Consider the following 20,412-nt stretch of genomic DNA (forward strand, 5'->3'; position numbering starts at 1 on the left):
GGGTGTTTCAACTCAATACTGAGCAAAGGGTCTGAATAATTGTGAGCATGCCAAGCAAGTACTGCACTCCTTGTATTTCAGCACCACTAATCATTCACCAGCCATGGCCTATAATGGCCCAGTAATGCAGCCTGAGGAAAGTAATGATGGAAGACTGTTGGCTCCAATGAATTAGTGGCCAAGCTGCAGCGAAGACTCATAGCTACGAAATTACTTGTAAATGTTGTCATTCATTTTATTTTTAATATTTATATGTAAAATGTTTGCAGTTTTGGAAAGGGTTTCTAGAATAAAGAAAACATATCAGGATTGCAACCTTGTAATGTCTTTTTAGCAGATAGTGATTGAATACTACCAGCCATTAGGGGAAAACTTACAAACTTGTCATGTTTGTCACTGTGACTGACAAACAGGTCGCCTTGATGTTTAGCAAGGAGTACACTGAGCCCTGTTTACTATAGAAGCGGCTGATCCATTGAAATACTAGTGACAGGTAGGGATCACCAGATCCGTGACAATCAGCAGAGGCTGTGATCAGATGTGACAGTGCAGAGGTTGCTGCAGCAGGGGAGGAGACAACCTGATTCCTAGGATTTGTGTGCCTGAGACGTGTGACTGTATAGCAAGCACTGGATCACTGGATTATTAGCACCTCATCCGACTTCTGCTGCTTCAGGTGACCAATTTGTGCTGCGGGTTTGTGGATGAGAGGGGAAATGATAGGAGCTATTGATCATCTGTATTGGAATTTGAGGATGAAAACTTTAAACTTTTGTTGTAAACTTGCATTGTTTAGGAACTGTCCATTGCAAATCAGAGTGACTGCCGAGCAAAGAAAATACACTTTTACGCAAAATTTTAACTTTTCTTTTTAAACTGTTTAGTTGCATATAATTAGATTTGCTTACTATAACTGCACATTAATGTTCTGAACTGCACTTTGTAAAGGGAAAGATATATAGAAATAGTCGTTGCTGCAAAGCGTTGTGTCATCCAGTTTTGTGGACTTCTGCACTTCATGTGTCATGAGACAATTTTGTAATATAATCTATTCTGCCCTGAGTTTCTGTGGTCAGGGTCTTTATGTTTGCTGCATGTCTATAGTCACTAGTTGAATGTCTTTAAAGCCTGAAAAAGAAGTATTGTGGGTTATTATCTATTTCAGTTCCTTAAAAATGACTTCCTTTTGACACAATTTGACAAACGTTTACCCAATAGAAAACACAGAATTATGACGTAAGCATTTTCGTAGATTTTTTATGTGTGTTCATTATATTTACTTCAAACAAGTGTCTCGGTTCACATCTTCATACAGTGTTCAGTATGTTTGACTAGAGTATTACTACAAGCGTCAAATTGATGAAAACATCTTTAATCTTTAAGCCTGGGGTCTTAAACTCAGCTGGGTACAAGGCTCACACGTAGAAAAAAATAATATGGGGGACCGCATTCTTTTCATGACAAAGTGACATTTTTATTGGTACTATTTTTTTTTCTATACACCTTCGGATCACTGTTTTTGAACATTTTTTGTTTGTTTATTATAAAAAAGTACAGTTTTCTATATATATATATATATATATATATATATATATATCTATATATCTATATATAATTGCCTTATTCTGTCTGTCTGTCTGTCTATCTGTCTGTCTGTCTGTCTGTCATGCTCCAAAATTGTGTCCTTACGGTGACACAAAGCTGATTGGCCGCTGGGCTCGCCATGGCCCCGCCCCCCCCACACGGATTGGCCTCTCGCCCCGGCTCTCTGCAGGCCCCGCCCCCCTCACGCAATGCACGCTCGCTCTTGCCCAACTGACACGTAGCTCCGACTCCCAGGTAAGTACACACACACACACATCAGATCACACTCACTCTCACACACACCTCACACATCACATCCACACACTCACAACATCCTGGGATATCGCTTGCTTCTACACCGGCTCCGTCACGATCCCAGCAGCGCCAGACATAACCTTGCGATGCTGGGATCTTCACGGAGCCCGTGAACGCTGTTAACCATTATACACATCGGGTAACTAAGGTCCCTTGGTTACCCGATGTGTATCATAGTTAACAGTGTACACCGGCTCACACTCACTCTCACACACACCTCACACATACATCACATCGCATCCACACACTCACAGCATCCGGCGATATCGCTTGCTTCTCGGCCTCGATACTGTGCTGTTGTGACCTTCCAGGACCTGTCGGAGGATCACATGGCCAGAAGCATGTGGTATCTCCGGATGTTGTGAGTATGAGCGCGTATGTGCAATATCGTCAATGTGTGTGTGCGTGAGTGTATGCGATCGGGTGTGTGAGTGTCGGCAGAGGAGCATGGCGTGCTGGAGGAGGCTGGGAGGAGAGAGGCTGATCCTGGGGAAGGCTGGGATGGAGAGGCTGATGCTGGGGACAGAGAGGCTGATGCTGGGATGAGGGAGGCTGATGCTGGGGACAGAGAGGCTGATGCTGGGGACAGAGAGGCTGATGCTGGGGACAGAGAGGCTGATGCTGGGGACAGAGAGGCTGATGCTGGGATGAGAGAGGCTGATGCTGGGGACAGAGAGGCTGATGCTGGGGACAGAGAGGCTGATGCTGGGGACAGAGAGGCTGAGGCTGGGATCAGAGAGGCTGATGCTGGGGACAGAGAGGCTGATGCTGGGGACAGAGAGGCTGATGCTGGGAAGAGAGAGGCTGATGCTGGGGACAGAGAGGCTGATGCTGGGGACAGAGAGGCTGATGCTGGGAGGAGAGAGGCTGATGCTGGGGACAGAGAGGCTGATGCTGGGGACAGAGAGGCTGATGCTGGGGACAGAGAGGCTGATGCGGGGAGAGAGGCTGATGCTGGGAGGAGAGAGGCTGATGCTGCGGGCAGAGAGGCTGATGCTGCGGGTAGAGAGGCTGATGCTGGCGCAGCATGGTGGATGGAGCACGTTTGGGAGTGCGCAGCATGGCGGATGGAGCACGTTTGGGAGTGCGCAGCATGGCGGATGGAGCACGTTTGGGAGTGCGCAACATGGCGGATGGAGCACGTTTGGGAGTGCGCAGCATAGCGGATGGAGCACGTTTGGGAGTGCGCAGCATGGCGGATGGAGCACGTTTGGGAGTGCGCAGCATGGGAGATGGAGCACGATGGGGAGTGCGCAGCATAGGGGATGGAGATCGATGGGGAGTGCGCTGCATGGGGGATGGAGCACGATGGGGAGTGCGGAGTATGGCGGATGGAGCACGTTTGGGAGTGCGCAGCATGGCGGATGGAGCACGTTTGGGAGTGCGCAGCATGGCGGATGGAGCATGTTTGGGAGTGCGCAGCATGGGAGATGGAGCACGATGGGGAGTGCGCAGCATGGCGGATGGAGCACGTTTGGGAGTGCGCAGAATAGGGGATGGAGCACGATGGGGAGTGCGCAGCATGTCGGATGGAGCACGTTTGGGAGTGCGCAGCATGGCGGATGGAGCACGTTTGGGAGTGCGCAGCATGGCGGATGGAGCACGTTTGGGAGTGCGCAGCATGGGAGATGGAGCACGATGGGGAGTGCGCAGCATGGCGGATGGAGCACGTTTGGGAGTGCGCAGCATAGGGGATGGAGCACGATGGGGAGTGCGCAGCATGGCGGATGGAGCACGTTTGGGAGTGCGCAGCATGGCGGATGGAGCACGTTTGGGAGTGCGCAGCAAGGCGGATGGAGCACGTTTGGGAGTGCGCAGCATGGGGGATGCAGCACGATGGGGAGTGCGGAGTATGGCGGATGGAGCACGTTTGGGAGTGCGCAGCATGGCGGATGGACCACGTTTGGGAGTGCGCAGCATGGCGGATGGAGCACGTTTGGGAGTGCGCAGCATGGGAGATGGAGCACGATGGGGGGTGCGCAGCATAAGGGATAGAGCACGATGGGGAGTGCGCTGCATGGGGGATGGAGCACGATGGGGAGTGCGGAGTATGGCGGATGGAGCACGTTTGGGAGTGCGCAGCATGGCGGATGGAGCACGTTTGGGAGTGCGCAGCATGGGAGATGGAGCACGATGGGGAGTGCATAGCGTGGCGGATGGAGCACGTTTGGGAGTGCGCAGCATGGGGGATGGAGCACGTTTGGGAGTGCGCAGCATGGGAGATGGAGCACGATGGGGGGTGCGCTGCATGGGGGATGGAGCACGATGGGGAGTGCGGAGTATGGTGGATGGAGCACGTTTGGGAGTGCGCAGCATGGCGGATGGAGCACGTTTGGGAGTGCACAGCATGGCGGATGGAGCACGTTTGGGAGTGCGCAGCATGGGAGATGGAGCACGATGGGGAGTGCGCAGCATGGCGGATGGAGCACGTTTGGGAGTGCGCAGAATATGGGATGGAGCACGATGGGGAGTGCGCAGCATGAAGGATGGAGCACGTTTGGGAGTGCGCAGCATGGCGGATGGAGCACGTTTGGGAGTGCGCAGCATGGCGGATGGAGCACGTTTGGGAGTGCGCAGCATGGGAGATGGAGCACGATGGGGAGTGCGCAGCATGGCAGATGGAGCACGTTTGGGAGTGCGCAGCATAGGGGATGGAGCACGATGGGGAGTGCGCAGCATGGTGGATGGAGCACGTTTGGGAGTGCGCAGCATGGCAGATGGAGCACGTTTGGGAGTGCGCAGCATGGCGGATGGAGCACGTTTGGGAGTGCGCAGCATGGGGGATGCAGCACGATGGGGAGTGCGGAGTATGGCGGATGGAGCACGTTTGGGAGTGCGCAGCATGGCGGATGGACCACGTTTGGGAGTGCGCAGCATGGCGGATGGAGCACGTTTGGGAGTGCGCAGCATGGGAGATGGAGCACGATGGGGAGTGCGCTGCATGGGGGATGGAGCACGATGGGGAGTGCGGAGTATGGCGGATGGAGCACGTTTGGGAGTGTGCAGCATGGCGGATGGAGCACGTTTGGGAGTGCGCAGCATGGGAGATGGAGCACGATGGGGAGTGCGTAGCGTGGCGGATGGAGCACGTTTGGGAGTGCACAGCATGGGGGATGGAGCACGATGGGGAGTGCGCAGCATGGCGGATGGAGCACGTTTGGGAGTGCGCAGCATGGCGGATGGAGCACGTTTGGGAGTGCGCAGCATGGCGGATGGAGCACATTTGGGAGTGCGCAGGATGGGAAATGTAGCACGATGGGGGGTGCGCAGCATAGGGGATGGAGCACGATGGGGAGTGCACACCTCCCCCCAACACACACACACACGCGCGCGCACTGCACAACACACCACACACACACACACACACTGGGACCCACAAACAACTGCCCTAAACAGACACCCACACACAGACAACGCTGCACACACAAATATACGCACATACCGCACAACACACACATTGCACAAAACATACCTCCCCCAAAACACACCACACACACACAAACCGCGCAACACACACACACAACGCTACAGACACACAGCGCTCCACAAACAACGCAACACACAAACAACACCGCTCTCACCCCCCGCCACACCCAGACAACACCCAGAACATGTACAACCCCTACACAAACACTTGGTAACTACACACAACAACATCTATATATATATATATATATATATATATATATATATATATAACAAAAATCATGCATGAACTACACAATACGTAAATTCTAGAATACCCGATGCGTAGAATCGGGCCACCTTCTAGTATATATATATATATATATATAACATTTTTGCTGGTAAAAAAATCATGTTTTATTTTGATTTTTTTTTACATTTTATTCCTTTTTGTAAGTAATACAGTTTTACAATTAGCACCATATAGTAATTTTGGCCAACATCTTATAGTAATGTTCTCATCCTGGTCCTTATCTTTTAGTTATGTTCCCCATCCTGTTCCCCTTCTTTTTGCAATGAGCACCATCCTGTTTCCCATTCTGTAGCAATATGCCCATCCTTGTCCCCCTATAGTATTGTGGTCATCCTAATTTCCATCCTGTAGTAATGTGCCCATCCTTGTCCCCATCCTTTAGTAATGTCCTCATCCTGTAGTAATGTGCCCCATCCTGGTCTTCATCCTGTAGTAATGTGCCCATACTTGTCCACATCCGGTAATAATGTCCCCATTCTGTAGCAATCTGCCAATAAATGTCCCCATCCTGTAGTAATGTGCCAATCCTTGTCCCCTTCTTGTAGTAATGTGCCCCATCCTTGTCCCATCCTGTAGTAATGTCCCAATCCTGGTCCTCATCCTGTAGTAATGTGCCCCATCCTTGTCCTTATCATGTAGTAATGTGCCCATACTTGTCCCCATCCTGTAGTAATGTACTCATCCTTGTCCCATCCTATAGTAATGTGCCATCCTTGTCCCCTTGTTGTAGTAATGTTCCCATCCTGTAGTAATGTGCACATTCTTGTCCCCATTCTGTAGTAATGTGCTCATCCTTGTCCCCATTTTGTAGTAATGTTCCCATCTTAGTCCTCATCCTGCAGTAATGTGCCCATCCTGGTCCTCATCCTGCAGTAATGTGCCCATCCTGGTCCTCATCATGTAGTAATGTGCCCCTTCCTTGTGCCCATATTGTAGTAATGTGCCCCATCCTGTAGTAATGTGACCATTGTTGTCTGTCCCCATCCTGAAGTAATATGCCCATCCTTGTCCCTATCCTGTTGTAATGTATCCATCTTTGTGACCATCCTGTAGTAATGTGCCCATGGAAGTCTTTCTTCGTGTAGTAATGTCCCCTTTACTAGACCTCTTCTTGTAGCAATGTGCCATCCTTGTCTCCTATTGTGCCATTCTTCACTCATACACACACACATCAGGTCACACACACATCAGGTCGCACACACAATCACACATAAGACTGCACACACTCACCACATCCCGCGTTACCGATTGCTTCTGGCCTGCAGGGGAAGATGGGACACAGTGCAGTGGAGCGCGAGGACCTGCAGTGGAACGCATAGAAGACCTGTGAGTCCTTCATGCACTCTACCGCAGGTCCTTGTGCTCCATTGTACTGCAACCCAGGTTCCTCTGTCAGCCAGAAGCAATCAGTATTGCCGGATGTAGTGAGTGTGTGTGCGATCTGATGTGTGATTGTGTGTGTGTGTACGATCTGATGTTTGTGTGTGTTCGATCTGATGTGTGTGGGTGTGTGATCTGATGTGTGTGGGTGTGCGATCTGATTATGTACACGATACTGATGTGTGTGGGTGTGCGTTCCACTGGAGGTTCTCCAGTTCAGCGTCTGGTGAGTATGATTGTGTCCTGCAGTATTCTTTAACTTTCTTTAGCTGCATGAACACTTCATTATTGAACTGCAACTAGGGCTTATTTGGGGGGTAAGGCTTATATTTAGACCTTACACCAAAAATGCAGAAAATTCCTGCTAGGGCTTATTTTTGGATAAACAGTACTAGTGATGCAACATCCTTCCAACACAATTTTGTGACCACATACAACTCAGGCCACACTTTAATCAAAAATATCTTCTCCAAGCCGTGCTATATTGCTATATTTGGTATATTGACCTCTTCTTCTTCAGTTTTTATAAGGCCTAAGGTTACATACAGAAGGTCAATAACATTGCGGAGGATTCTTGCCCCAAGTCGCCACCATAAAATAAGTAATATCAATGACAATTCCGCTGTTTTTTTTCCATCCCTAAAGAGTTAATTCAATTGTGGTGGTAAATATGAATGCTGTAGTAGTATGGGACACAGGGTCAACAAGGGTTCTCCATCAATACTTTTCTTAAAAGATATACTTACATCAGTGCCCCTCTTCTCTCCAGTATATTGGTCGTATAATCCAACAGTTGTAGCAACAAATTAACAAGCATCGTTCCAAGTTGCTTATCAGTCCTCCAGCATATGGTATCTCAGCACTTTGCTACCTACCATGGATTGAATTTCAGTAAGATCACCATCCTTCCCATAGAATGAAAACCTGCCGATTCCCCTAACAGGTTACGTAAGCTCAAACAAGGAGAGGCTTTCTGGACTATACTATTGTTCTTATCCGTCTCTGTTGCAGCTATTTTTAGCTTTATTTCCATGTTCGCTATGTAGTACGACAAGTCTCAGCATTTTAGCTTAACATATATATTTCAATTATCCACTTTATTCCCCTCTTGAACCAAAATCGCTTTATATTTTTCACCTTTTTTCATATTTTTTTAGGAGGCATCATCTTTCCCATGTCCTGTTGTAACTTTCATTTAAATGTTGTGTTTGGTATCAGTAATTCATTTGTAATTTGCCTGAAGAAGGAGCCTGTGTGCTCTGAAAGCTTGCTAATATGATTTTTCTGGTTAGCCTATAAAGGTATTACTCCTAAAATACTTTTGTCATTCTTGGGACATAGTATTTCAATTGATATTTTTCACCTAAAATTGTTTTTTTTTTTTAGTACTTGGTATCATCATCATCATGTCCACTTGTACTGGAACTCCAAGTCCCAGCATATGTTCCTGCTATTAGTGTTTTTCTTTTTAACATTAATGTTTTGCCTTATTATTCCTAAGTTATTTTCTATACTACATTGTTTGGTTGTAACTATTAATGACTTTTTGCTTGGCCTCCTTATTTGTACTGACTTTTGACCCCATGAAGTCAGTGTGTAAACTTCTTTAGTGCTGTCATTTTTAACATTGGATGTTTATGTCATTATATTCCTAGATTATATTGCACACCATCATGTGTTAGCATTATGTACTTTTACCTTTATCTTATTTGTCTATGTGCACTGACCCTAGACCCCATGATGTCAGGTGTGTAATGCTTTTCCATTTTGTTTTGTCCATTTAACCCCTTCACCCCACAGCCTGTTTCACCTTCCTACTAAGGCCATTTTTTAAAAATTCGGACCAGTGTCACATCATGATGTAATAACTCTGGAACACTTCAATGGATCCCAAAGATTCTGAAATTGTTTTTTCCGAACATATTGTGCTTCATGTTAGTGGCTCATTTAGGATATTTTTTGCATTTATTTGTGAAAATATCGGAAATTTTGAGAAAATTTCATGGTTTTAAACATTTTTAATTTTATTCCCTTAAACCAGAAAGTTATGTAGGCGTCACACGGTACAATCTATCGTGCGATCGCAAGAGCGATCGTACCCGCCCCTGTCATTTGTGCGTCACGGGCAAATCGCTGCCCGTGTTGCACAAAGTTGTTAAACCGCCATCACACGTACTTACCTGCTGAGCGACCTCTGCTGTGGGCGGTGAACATCCTCTTTCTGAAGGGGTAGGGACGTTCGGCGTCACAGCGACGTTACACAGCCGCCGGCCAATAGAAGCGGAGGGGCGGAGATGAGCGGGACGTAAACATCCCGCCCACCTCCTTCCTTTCGCATAGCCGGTGGAAGCCGCGGGATGCAGGTAAGCTGTGTTCGTCGTTCCCGGGGTGTCACATGGAGCGATGTGTGCTGCCTCGGGAACAATGAACAACCGGCGCAAAGAAAAATAAACGTTTTTTAAAAATAAGCGGCGGGTATACGATACACGATTTACAACCGATTTGCGAACGTTAAGAGTCGCTCTTAGGTGTCACACGAGACAACGTCGTGAACGATGCCAGATGTGCGTCACAAAAACCGTGACCCCGACGATGCATCGCACAATAGATCGTGACGCCCGCATAACAGTATGTGATACAAAATAGTTAAAGAGAACCAACCATCAGGATTTTCATATATAAAGTAAAGCCGGTGCCATACTGGCTCTGGGATGCTGTACAACCCTCAATGAACTCATCCAGGGGTGCAGTGAGCATATTGACACTACAGATTTGTCACAAAATTTTATAATATTCGGCAGTGAAGAAAAATAATTACATATTTGCCCCTAAAATGTTGTTTTCAACCCAGATTTGCAATTTTCACAGGAGGAATAGGTAAAAAAAGCCTGATGATAACGAGTTACACAATTTCTCCTAAAGAAAATTTTTGCTACTTTTTTTTATTTTTTTTTTATGGTGTTCACTGAAGCTGTTAACTAGTGTGACAGTTTTATAGATTGTCTTGTTCTGGACCCGGCGATACCAAATATGTATATTTTTCTCATATAAATATAGATATTTATTGGCATATTTTTTTATTTCCTTTATTCTTTATTTTTACAATTTTTTATTACTTTTTTTTTTACTTAGTAAAATGGGACATTAACATTTATTGGTCTGAATGCTGATGTCATGTATTGCAATGCACTAGAATTGCGATACATTAAATTTTTCAGTCCTGCCCTGACAGAAGCATTTCAGACCCTTCTTATAGTATGGCCTAAAAGGCTTCTCTATCTGGGTGACATCGAGGTTGTCACTATGACCTCAAGTCACCATAGCAATGATTGGGTCCTTGCATTAATGTCACCAGGGCAAAGATCAGAAGAGAACAGGAGCGCATCCCCTCCCTCAGTCCCCTAAATGCTGCAGTCGATATCGATAGCGGCATTTAGGGCTTTAAACAGCTAGGGACAGCGTGAGGACCGTCTCTGGTTGCGACATCCGTGGTTCGGTTGTCATGCAGCCGAGTTCCCGACGGCGAGTGCACTATCACCATGACATACCAATACGTCCAAGGTCGGGAAATCTCCACCAAATAGGATGAAACAATATGTGAAGGGGTTAATCTCTATCTGTTGTACCGCGAACATACATGTCCAGCCAGAGGAAAACATATATCCAAAATTGAAATGCGAAGCCCTTATTCTTTCAAGATACATCTTGCCTGTCTGCCACACTCATCAGCGCTTTTATAACCTCCTTTTTTTTATTTAAATCTATATACCAGCTGATGTGCGGCACTAAACTGCCCCCAACCAGAAACACGTTTCCTGATTAGCAGCCTTTAATTGCCTGTTTATACAGGCAGACCTCCTATTTCAGATTTTTTGGTGCACATCAATTATATCATTCAGCATGCATAGGATGCCATTGTTCTCGACAGCGCGAGTCCTGTTAACACAGAACAATGTGGTGCTGAGAATGATGATTTTTTATGCAGAGCAAAAGATCCCTTTTTCCAGTGAATGAGCATCTGCTCATTCATTGCGCAATCGGCAGTCTGTTTAGACAGATTCTCATAAAAGGAGCAATCCTAGGAACTGTTGTTCATGATAATCTTGCAATGTAAATAGACCTCAAGTTAATTCTGACTTTAACAAGGTTTTTGTGAATGGGTGCCTAATCAATTAGACAGAGCAACAACATAGTTAATAGCCAATAAACATATCCTTTATGATTTGTATGGCTGACTGGTGTGCCAACATTAAGATACATACTTGTGCTGCCATAAAGTCCACTACTGTAATTGACAAACTTGTTAACCAAATTTCTGAGACATTTTCTAGGGATAGATTTCTTTCAGCAGTATACCTATTTGCCAACTATGGCCATTGTTTACCCTAGTGTTTAAACAGTAGTGTAGAGGATACATTGTACAATAGCACAGAGGATGCTTGTGAATGGTTACTAATGGACATCCTTTATTTTTTTTGTGGGCCCATTTAACCCTTTCACCCCCGGGTGATTTTCCGTTTGTCCGTTTGTCTATTTCGCTCCCCTTTTTCTGAGAGCCGTAACTTTTTTATTTTTTTGTCAATCTTGCCATATAAGGGCTTATTTTTTGAAGGATGAGTTATACTTTTGAATGAAACTATTAGATTTACCAAATAGTGCACTGGAAAACGGCAAAAACATTCCAAGTGTGAAAAATTGCAAAAAAAGTGAGACTGCCTGATTTTTTTTGGTATATTTTATTCACCGTGTTCACTATATGGTAAAACTGATGTGTCGGTGTGGAAGCTCAGGTTGGTATGAGTTCGTAGACACCAAACATGTATAGGTTTACTTTTATCTAAGGGGTTAAAAAAAATTCACAAGTTTGTCCAAAAAACCCGCACTTTTTGCGCAATTTCCACAATCCGTAGCGTTCTCATATTTTGGGATCTATAGCTCGTGATGTGCTACCTTGACAACAATCGTATCCACATGATAATGTCACGTGACTTCCAATGGCGCCAGGTAAGTGAATGCGTACCGCAGCGCTCTGTTTCATCTCACTGTCTCACCTGTGGTGAGGTCACTGAGTTTAAAGAGGTCACCTGCGGTCAGTTTACCTGCAATCAAAGCTTGGGCACCACGGGAACATCCAGCTGTGATCGCAAAGAAACTGAGTTACATGCCTTCAGTATGTATGTAGCAGAGCCAGAATCGTCATGGTACCTCGTGTTGAATATGTCGGAACTGGGTGTTTGAAGTTCATAAAGGGGTGTAAGAGGGTGTTTTTTTTCTGTATTTTATTTAAAATAAAGGATTTTTTCTTTTCACTTACTGATTAGTAATGAGGGATGTCTCATAGAGGCCTCCCATTACTAATCTAGGGCTTAGTGGCAGCTGTGAGATGACATTAACCCTTCATCACTAATTGCCACCACACTATGGTGATTGGATTGAGCTAGGTAAAGTTCTAGGATTGTCGCATCTAATGGACAATTCTGGGTGGCTGCAGGCTGCTATTTTTAGGCTGGTGAGGGCCCAATAACCATGGGCCTCCCCAGCCTCAGAATACCAGCCCTCAGCTGTCGGCTTTATCATGGCTGGGTATCAAAATTGGGGGACCGCACATTGTCTTTTGAAATTATATATTTAAATAATTTCATAAAACACTGCATGGGCTTCCTCTTATTTTGATACATCGCCAAGATAAGCACAAGGCTGGGGGCTGCAGCCTGTAGCCGTATGCATTATCTGTGCTGGGTATCATAATATAGGGGGACCCTATGCCAATTTTGTTTATTTATTTATTTTTACACCATGATAGGGACACACACAGTGCCTGTGATTCCAAAAAGTCAGACACGCTGTCACACAGGGTGGGGGCGCTGTCTGACTGCAACCAATCACAGACACTGGGACTGCCGGTAGGCGGGGGAAGCAGCGCATATGCATGAGATTAATGGGCGTCCCTAGAAGGGTTAAAGCCGCATGGAGACTGGTAGGTATTATGTGCCTGGTTTAATCCCTCTATCCCACAGGTGGGGAACCTTTTTACTGCCAGGAGCCATTTGGAAATTTCTACCAAACCTTCAGGGGTTGCATAAAATTATTAATTTGAAAATCACCCTACTATATGTGGTCAAACAATTAATTAACTCACCCCTACTGTGGTCGCTGTAGCTGCTTCTCTTTGGTGCGGCTGTGATATTAGGTAATATTGATCATGTTGTTTCTCACAACTGCTTTTCCAGGTTTGTCTCGGTCTGGAAAGGCTGGGGGCATAGACATTACAGGAGATGCCAGGGCACATAAATTACAGGAGACGTTGGGGATACAAACATCACAGGAAGGCTGGAGCCATATACATCACAGGAGAGGCTGGGGCATATACACTACAGGAGAGGCATACACAGTGGGGAAAAAAAGTATTTAGTCAGCCACCAATTGTGCAAGTTCTCCCACTTAAAAAGATGAGAGAGACCTGTAATTGACATCATAGGTAGACCACAACTATGAGAGACAAAATGAGAAAACAAATCCAGAAAATCCCCTTGTCAGATTTGGCAAGATTTTTTTGTGCAAATTATGGTGGAAAATAAGCAATATGCAAGATTTCTGGCTCTCACAGACCTGTAACGTCTTCTTTAACACTAGAAGTCCCAGAAATTTCGAGCTCCCTCCTGAAGTCCCGAAAGAGGGTCAAATGACCCTTAGTTCAAACTGAATAGAACTAAGGGGTGCTTCACACACAGCGAGCTCGCTGCCGAGATCGCTGCTGAGTCACGCTTTTTGTGACGCAGCAGTGACCTCATTAGCGATCTCGCTGTGTGTGACAATGAGCAGCGATCTGGCCCCTGCTGCGAGATCGCTGCTCGTTACACACAGCCCTGGTTCGTTTTCTTCAAAGCCGCTCTCCTGCTGTGACACACAGATCGCTGTGTGTGACAGCGAGAGAGCGACAAATGAAGCGAGCAGGGAGCAGGAGCCGGCATCTGACAGCTGAGGTAAGCTGTATCCAAGATAAACATCGGGTAACCAAGGTGGTTACCCGATATTTACCTTAGTTACGAGCCTCTGCAGCTCTCACGCTGCCTGTGCTGCCGGCTCCGGCTCTCTGCACATGTAGCTGCTGTACACATCGGGTTAATTAACCCGATGTGTACAGCAGCTAGGAGAGCAAGGAGCCAGCGCTAAGCAGTGTGCGCGGCTCCCTGCTCTCTGAACATGTAGCTGCATTACACATCGGGTTAATTAACCCGATGTGTACTGTAGCTATGGTAGGAGAGCAAGGAGCCAGCGCTCAGTGTGCGCGGCTCCCTGCTCCCTGCACACACAGCTGTGCGCTGGTAACTAATGTAAACATCGGGTAACCATACCCGATGTTTACCTTAGTTACCAGTCTCCGCAGCTTCCAGACGGCAGCTCCGTGCAAGCGCAGCGTCGCTTGCACGTCGCTGCTGGCTGGGGGCTGTTCACTGGTCGCTGGTGAGATCTGCCTGTTTGACAGCTCACCAGCGACCATGTAGCGATGCAGCAGCGATCCTGACCAGGTCAGATCGCTGGTCGGATCGCTGCTGCATCGCTAAGTGTGAAGGTACCCTTACTAGAAACTAAATGGCTAAACTCAATGGAAAACAACAATCTCCTGTGGTGCGACAGTAATGGCCTTAATTACAGAACAAAAGACGGTGATTATAGGATGTTAGCTAAAATCCTTCAGGTCATTCGACCCGTCTCTTGGTTCCAAAGATAGAAATGTTAAATGACCCCTCTCTGGGACTTCTAGTGTTAAGAGGCTCATCTGTTTCCACTCATTACCTGTAGTAAATAGTAATGGCACCTGTTTGAACTTGTTATCAGTATAAAAGATACCTGTCCACAACCTCAAACAGTCACATTCCAAACTCCACTATGGTGAAGACCAAAGAGGTGTTGATGGACACAAGATACAAAATTGTAGCCCTGAACCAGGCTAGGACGACTGACTCTGCAATAGGCAAGCAGCTTGGTGTGATGAAATCAACTGTGGGAGCAATAATAAGAAAATGGAAGACATACAAGACCACTGATAATCTCCATCGATCTGGGGCTCCATGCAAGTTCTCACCCCGCGGGGTCAAAATGATCAGAAGGTTACCATCAGCAACATACTACGCCGCCAGGGACTCAGATCCTACAGTGAAGGACATGTTCCCCTGCTTAAAAATGAAGATATTTCAGCTCACCTGCCGACTCCACTGCTGTGATCTCTTGGGTGCACGGATCCGCTGGAAGGTCCAGGCCAGCCAAGGTAATGAGGGAATAGAGCGAAAGAAGGGTGGATCCAGCACAAATCCTCGTGGTTAAAAGTAAAAAAACATCCTTTATTTCAAAAGTTTAAAAGATCTTCAGAGAACGGGAGTAGGAAAAATATTTACAATGGACGCATAGGTGAAACTTTACGCGTTTCGGACTTGGGGGGTAAAAACAACGAAGTCCTTAATCATAAGTGACTTATGATTAAGGACTTCGTTGTTTTTACCCCCCAAGTCCGAAACGCGTAAAGTTTCACCTATGCGTCCATTGTAAATATTTTTCCTACTCCCGGTCTCTGAAGATCTTTTAAACTTTTGAAATAAAGGATGTTTTTTTACTTTTAACCACGAGGATTTGTGCTGGATCCACCCTTCTTTCGCTCTATTCCCTCATTCCCCTGCTTAAGCCAGTACATGTCCGGGCCCGTCTGAAGTTTGCTAGAGAGCATTTGGATTATCCAGAAGAGTATTGGGAGAATGTGATATGATCTGATGAAACCAAAGTAGAACTGTTTGGTAGAAACACAACTTGTTGTGTTTGGAGGACACCGAATGCTGAGTTGCAGCCAAAGAACACCATACCTACTGTGAAGCATGAGGGTGGCAACATCATGCTTTGGGGCTGTTTCTCTGCAAAAAGGCCAGGATGACTAATCCGTGTACATGAAAGAATGAATGGGGCCATGTATTGGGAGATTTTGAGTGCAAACCTCCTTCCATCAGCAAGGCCATTGAAGATGAAACGTGGCTGGGTCTTTTAGCATGATATTAATCCCAAGCACATTGCCAGGGCAATGATGGAGTGGCTTCGTAAGAAGCATATGAAGGTCCTGGAGTGGCCTAGTCAGTCTCCAGATCTCAACCCCATGGAAAACCTTTGGAGGGAGTTGAAAGTCCGTGTTGCCCAGTGACAAGCCCAAAACATCACTGCTCTAGAGGATATTTGCATGGATGAATGGGCCAACATACCACCAACAGTGTATGCCAACCTTGTGAAGACTTACAAAAAACGTTTGACCTCTGTCATGGCCAACAAAGGATATATAACAAAATATTGAGATGAACTTTTTTATTGACCAAATACTTATTTTCCACCATAATTTGCAAAAAAATCTTGCCAAATCAGACAAGGTGATTTTCTGGATTTGTTTTCTCATTTTGTCTCTCATAGTTGTGGTCTACCTATGATGTCAATTACAGACCTCTCTCATCTTTTTAAGGGGGAGAACCTGCACAATTAGTGGCTGACTAAATACTTTTTTCCCCACTGTACATCACAGGAGAGGCTTGGGAATATACATCATAGGAGAGACTGAGATATATACAGCACAGGAGAGGCTGGGGCATATACATCATAGGAGAGGCTGGGATATATACAGCACAGGAGAGGCTGGGGCATATACATCACAGTCGAGGCTGCGGCATATACATCACTGGAGTGGCTGGGGGCATATACATTACAGAAGAGGCTGGGGGCATATACATAGATTCAGGGCTGGGGGCATATACATCACAGGAGAGGCTGGGGCATATACATCACAGGAAATGCTGGGGGCATATACATTGTAGACATCACTGGGGGCATGGATAGCACTGTGAAATCACAGACGGCACTGGCGGCGGCACAGACGGCACTGGCGGCGGCACGGACAGCACTGGCGGAGGCACAGACAGCACTGGTGGTGGCATGGACAACACTGGCTGAGGCACGGAGAGCACTAGCAGCGGCACTAGGTGGAAGCAAGGACAGCACTAGGTGGCAACATGGACAGCACTAGGCGGAATGAACAGCACTAGGGGGCACGGCCAGGACTGGGGAAGCATAGAAATCATCAGGGGCATGGTCAGCACTGGGCGGCACAAACAACAGTGGTGGGTGTGGAGACACGGGGGTCAGTGGGTGCTCTCGTCCGCTGGCCCGCCCCCGTTAGAAAGACAGCATGGCCCAGGGCTCATCCCAACTGAACGCCCAACCTCCTTAACCATGGGCGGAACACTACTCAGACAACACAGGGTGAGGGAATCACAATATTGAGACTTTATTGGATCCCTAAACAATTAACGGCACATAGCACATAACCAGCAAAACTACAGAATGTAACCAGCAACAGTTTCTCACCCTTTCACTGGCTCACCAGGGATTAGAATGTCCGTGCCTCAGAGCTTCCAGGGCTACTTACTCCAAACCAACAGCACCCCACTTTTCGGCGGGCACCCACCGAGAATGAAATAACACCAAATTTAGGAAGCTGGCTGAGGACCGCGAAGCCTTTAGTCATGTGACTGGATTGTCCCAAGCTGGATTCCTTCCTTAGGTAGTCTTTGATATCTCCGAATCCTTGCATTTGATGCTGAAATCCATATAGTATTATAATCCAGGTTCAACTATGGCTTGCCAATCGGATCCGCAGATCCTAGATTGGTATCATGTAGCAAGAGTCTCTCAGGGCAATTGACAGTCCTCTTTCTCATACCCCTGAGCTCTCCGTACACACCATTGGGGTCTTCACTATTGGTGGATAAGACTGGGCTCTTATTGGCTAGATTTCAAGCCATATGCAAAACATCCCCAGCAGTAATGGTCTCTGACAGAGATGAGGGAGAAACAGCCAAGCCACATCGCATCCAAATACACATAGCAATACAATGGAGGTTCGCACAATTAATTTGTCTGGATATCTGATCCTCTCTGGCCAAGGTAATTACAGGAGTCAACAAGAACTTTAACAATAGAATCCTGAGTCCTAAGTCAGAAACAATGAGGGCTTATCCCCAGTCCATAAACAAAATATCTTCATGTCTGGCTGAATGTTAAGAAACTTAACTCGTGCTAGGCACTCACAGAGTCCATGTTGTCACAGTGGGTACACAGCACTAGGGTGTACAGAGCACTGGGGAGCATGGACAGCACAAGGGGGAACGGACAGGACTGGGGGACACAGATAGCACTGACTGTGCCATGGACAGCACTGGCAGCAGCATGGACAGCATTAGGTGGTGTCAATAGCACTTGGGGAGCAGACAGCACTAGGGGGGGTCACAGACAGCAGTGTGGGTTACACATCACTGAGGGGGTACACAGAACTTGGGGGAACACAGCACTGGGTGGTGGTACACAGTACTAGGGGGTACACAGTACTGGGTTGCAGACTTACAGTACTGGAGGGAGGAGTCACACAGCACAGGTCCAAGAGCCATGTACAGTAGGGAGGCCGATAAAACTGCTGCTCCTCTTTTTCTGTGACAAGAGTGCAGCACATCTTGTGCTGCTTACTCTGCCCACAAGGTGAGCATGCTAGTACAGACCAGCATGAGGATGTTGCAGTATGCGCAGACAGGGTGCTTGCACATCCTCGCATCACGCATTGGGATTTAATGTGCCGGCAGCCGGCAAAAGCCCGTCTGCTGCCTGAGCACTGTGGTCCCCGGGAATGTGCCCGGGGTCCGCAGAAAAAGTCATCGAGAGCCGCAAACGGCCCACGGGTCGAAGGTTCTCACCCCTTCTATTTCCCTTCTACCACCATTTTATAGCATCTGATTAAGGTCCCCATATACGTATATGGGAATCGGCGTGTGGCCAGATATCCAGGATTAATTCCGGGTCCGAACCAGGGTTTTTTTTTTTAAATCCACTCGGACCCACTGGGTTCACCCATCAGTAGCTGTAAACTCCTTGATTATGTTGCACAGCAAAGGAACATGAAGATCTGTGGAGATGGACTTGTAACCTTGAGATTGTTTATATTGTTCAACAATTCTGGTTCTCAATTCCGCAGACAGTTATCTTCTCCTATTTCTGTTCGACATGATTAATGTGACACACAGTCACAGAATGCAAAGATTGAGTCGTCCTTTCCCCTTTTTATCTGGTTCCTGGTCTGATTTTTTTATTGCCCACACCTGTTACTTGCCACAGGTGAGTTTGAAGATGCATCAGATGCCTGAAGCAAAGTCGTTTATCCAAAATTTTGGAAAGGTGCCAACAATTTTGCCCTGCCCATTTTTGGGGTTTTGTGTGAAATTATGTTCAGTATGACATTTTTCTCTGTTGTTTTTGTGTTGTTCCAGTACACACAAAGGAAATAAAACATGTGTATAACAAAATGTGTATTTGCAATAATTTTCTGGCAGAAATGCTTTATTTTCTGGAACAATTTCAAGGGTGCCAACACTTTCAGCCATGACTGTATATGACCCAACTCGATCCTTGACCACATCTTACTAATCAGCTATAGATCTGGAGATCTGGTCTGTGACTAATCAAAGATTTGTAGCTAGAATGATTCACATGCTCCAGAAATTAATGACTGAATATTATTGATCATTGTATTTTAAAGAAAACTGCAAGACAAACCCCTAGAAGGTGTCATTGTCACTCAGCGTAGCAACATATAAGACTTGGTGTGTGCCCCTAATTAAATTATAGATACCGCTGTGACAAGGCAATCGGTTATATTGTGAATGACAGGTATGTCATGGAAGTGGTGTGATCCTGAGCGTTCTTTCTGATACTTGTAGTGCCCCAGACATTTTCTATAGTTTTAAATGGGCCAGGATTACGGATGGCTAAGAGATGGGTGGGACTATCCATTCACATACCCCTGCCTATGGGTGTGTCTGACACAGGTCTTTTTAATTAGCTTGTTTGGCACATGGAGTGAGAGTATGTGGAGCAGTGTATGAGGAACAGCTTCTGAGGGAAGAGAGGCTGTTTACCTCAGAGAGGTCTGAAACCTTTGGGAGGCACCCGTCTGAAGGAGCAGAGGGTTGGCTTCACACATGAGTGAGTGGATGCTGAGAGAACTCCACTCCAATCAAGGGTATCTGAACTGAGCAGGAGTACCGTGAGTTTAACGGACTTGACATCCATCTGTATTTGTGAATTTGTTTGGAGAAGCGGTTTATGGTGGGTTTTTTTTTAATAAACCGTTTGGATTTTTAAGACTATGTTCCTGTGTTACCTTGGAAACGCAGTCAAGTGAGTGTCCCCCATCACGTGAGCAAGCAATCGCTTACAATTGGTGCTAGATAGCGGGCAGCGCTCCAGGAGCACACATAGGAGGCTCACAGCTGTGGATTGTGGTGGATCAGTCAGGTCCATGAAGTTTGCTGCACACTGCAGAGGTGCTGTTACTGTGGATC

At 46.5% G+C, this 20,412-nt stretch overlaps 1 protein-coding gene across 1 annotated transcript in view; it reads left to right on the forward strand.

The window, feature by feature from the left end:
* Positions 1-588: 588 nt before the first annotated feature.
* Positions 589-20,412, forward strand: part of SAR1B (secretion associated Ras related GTPase 1B) — a 167,936-nt gene continuing 148,112 nt past the window's right edge. Inside the window, exon 1 of the mRNA XM_075342284.1 lies at positions 589-676. The gene's annotated coding sequence lies outside the window, so the exon portion shown is untranslated. The remainder of the gene's footprint in view (positions 677-20,412) is intronic.

This window comes from Anomaloglossus baeobatrachus, chromosome 4 (assembly GCF_048569485.1).
Source record: "Anomaloglossus baeobatrachus isolate aAnoBae1 chromosome 4, aAnoBae1.hap1, whole genome shotgun sequence".
NCBI lineage: Eukaryota > Metazoa > Chordata > Amphibia > Anura > Aromobatidae > Anomaloglossus > Anomaloglossus baeobatrachus.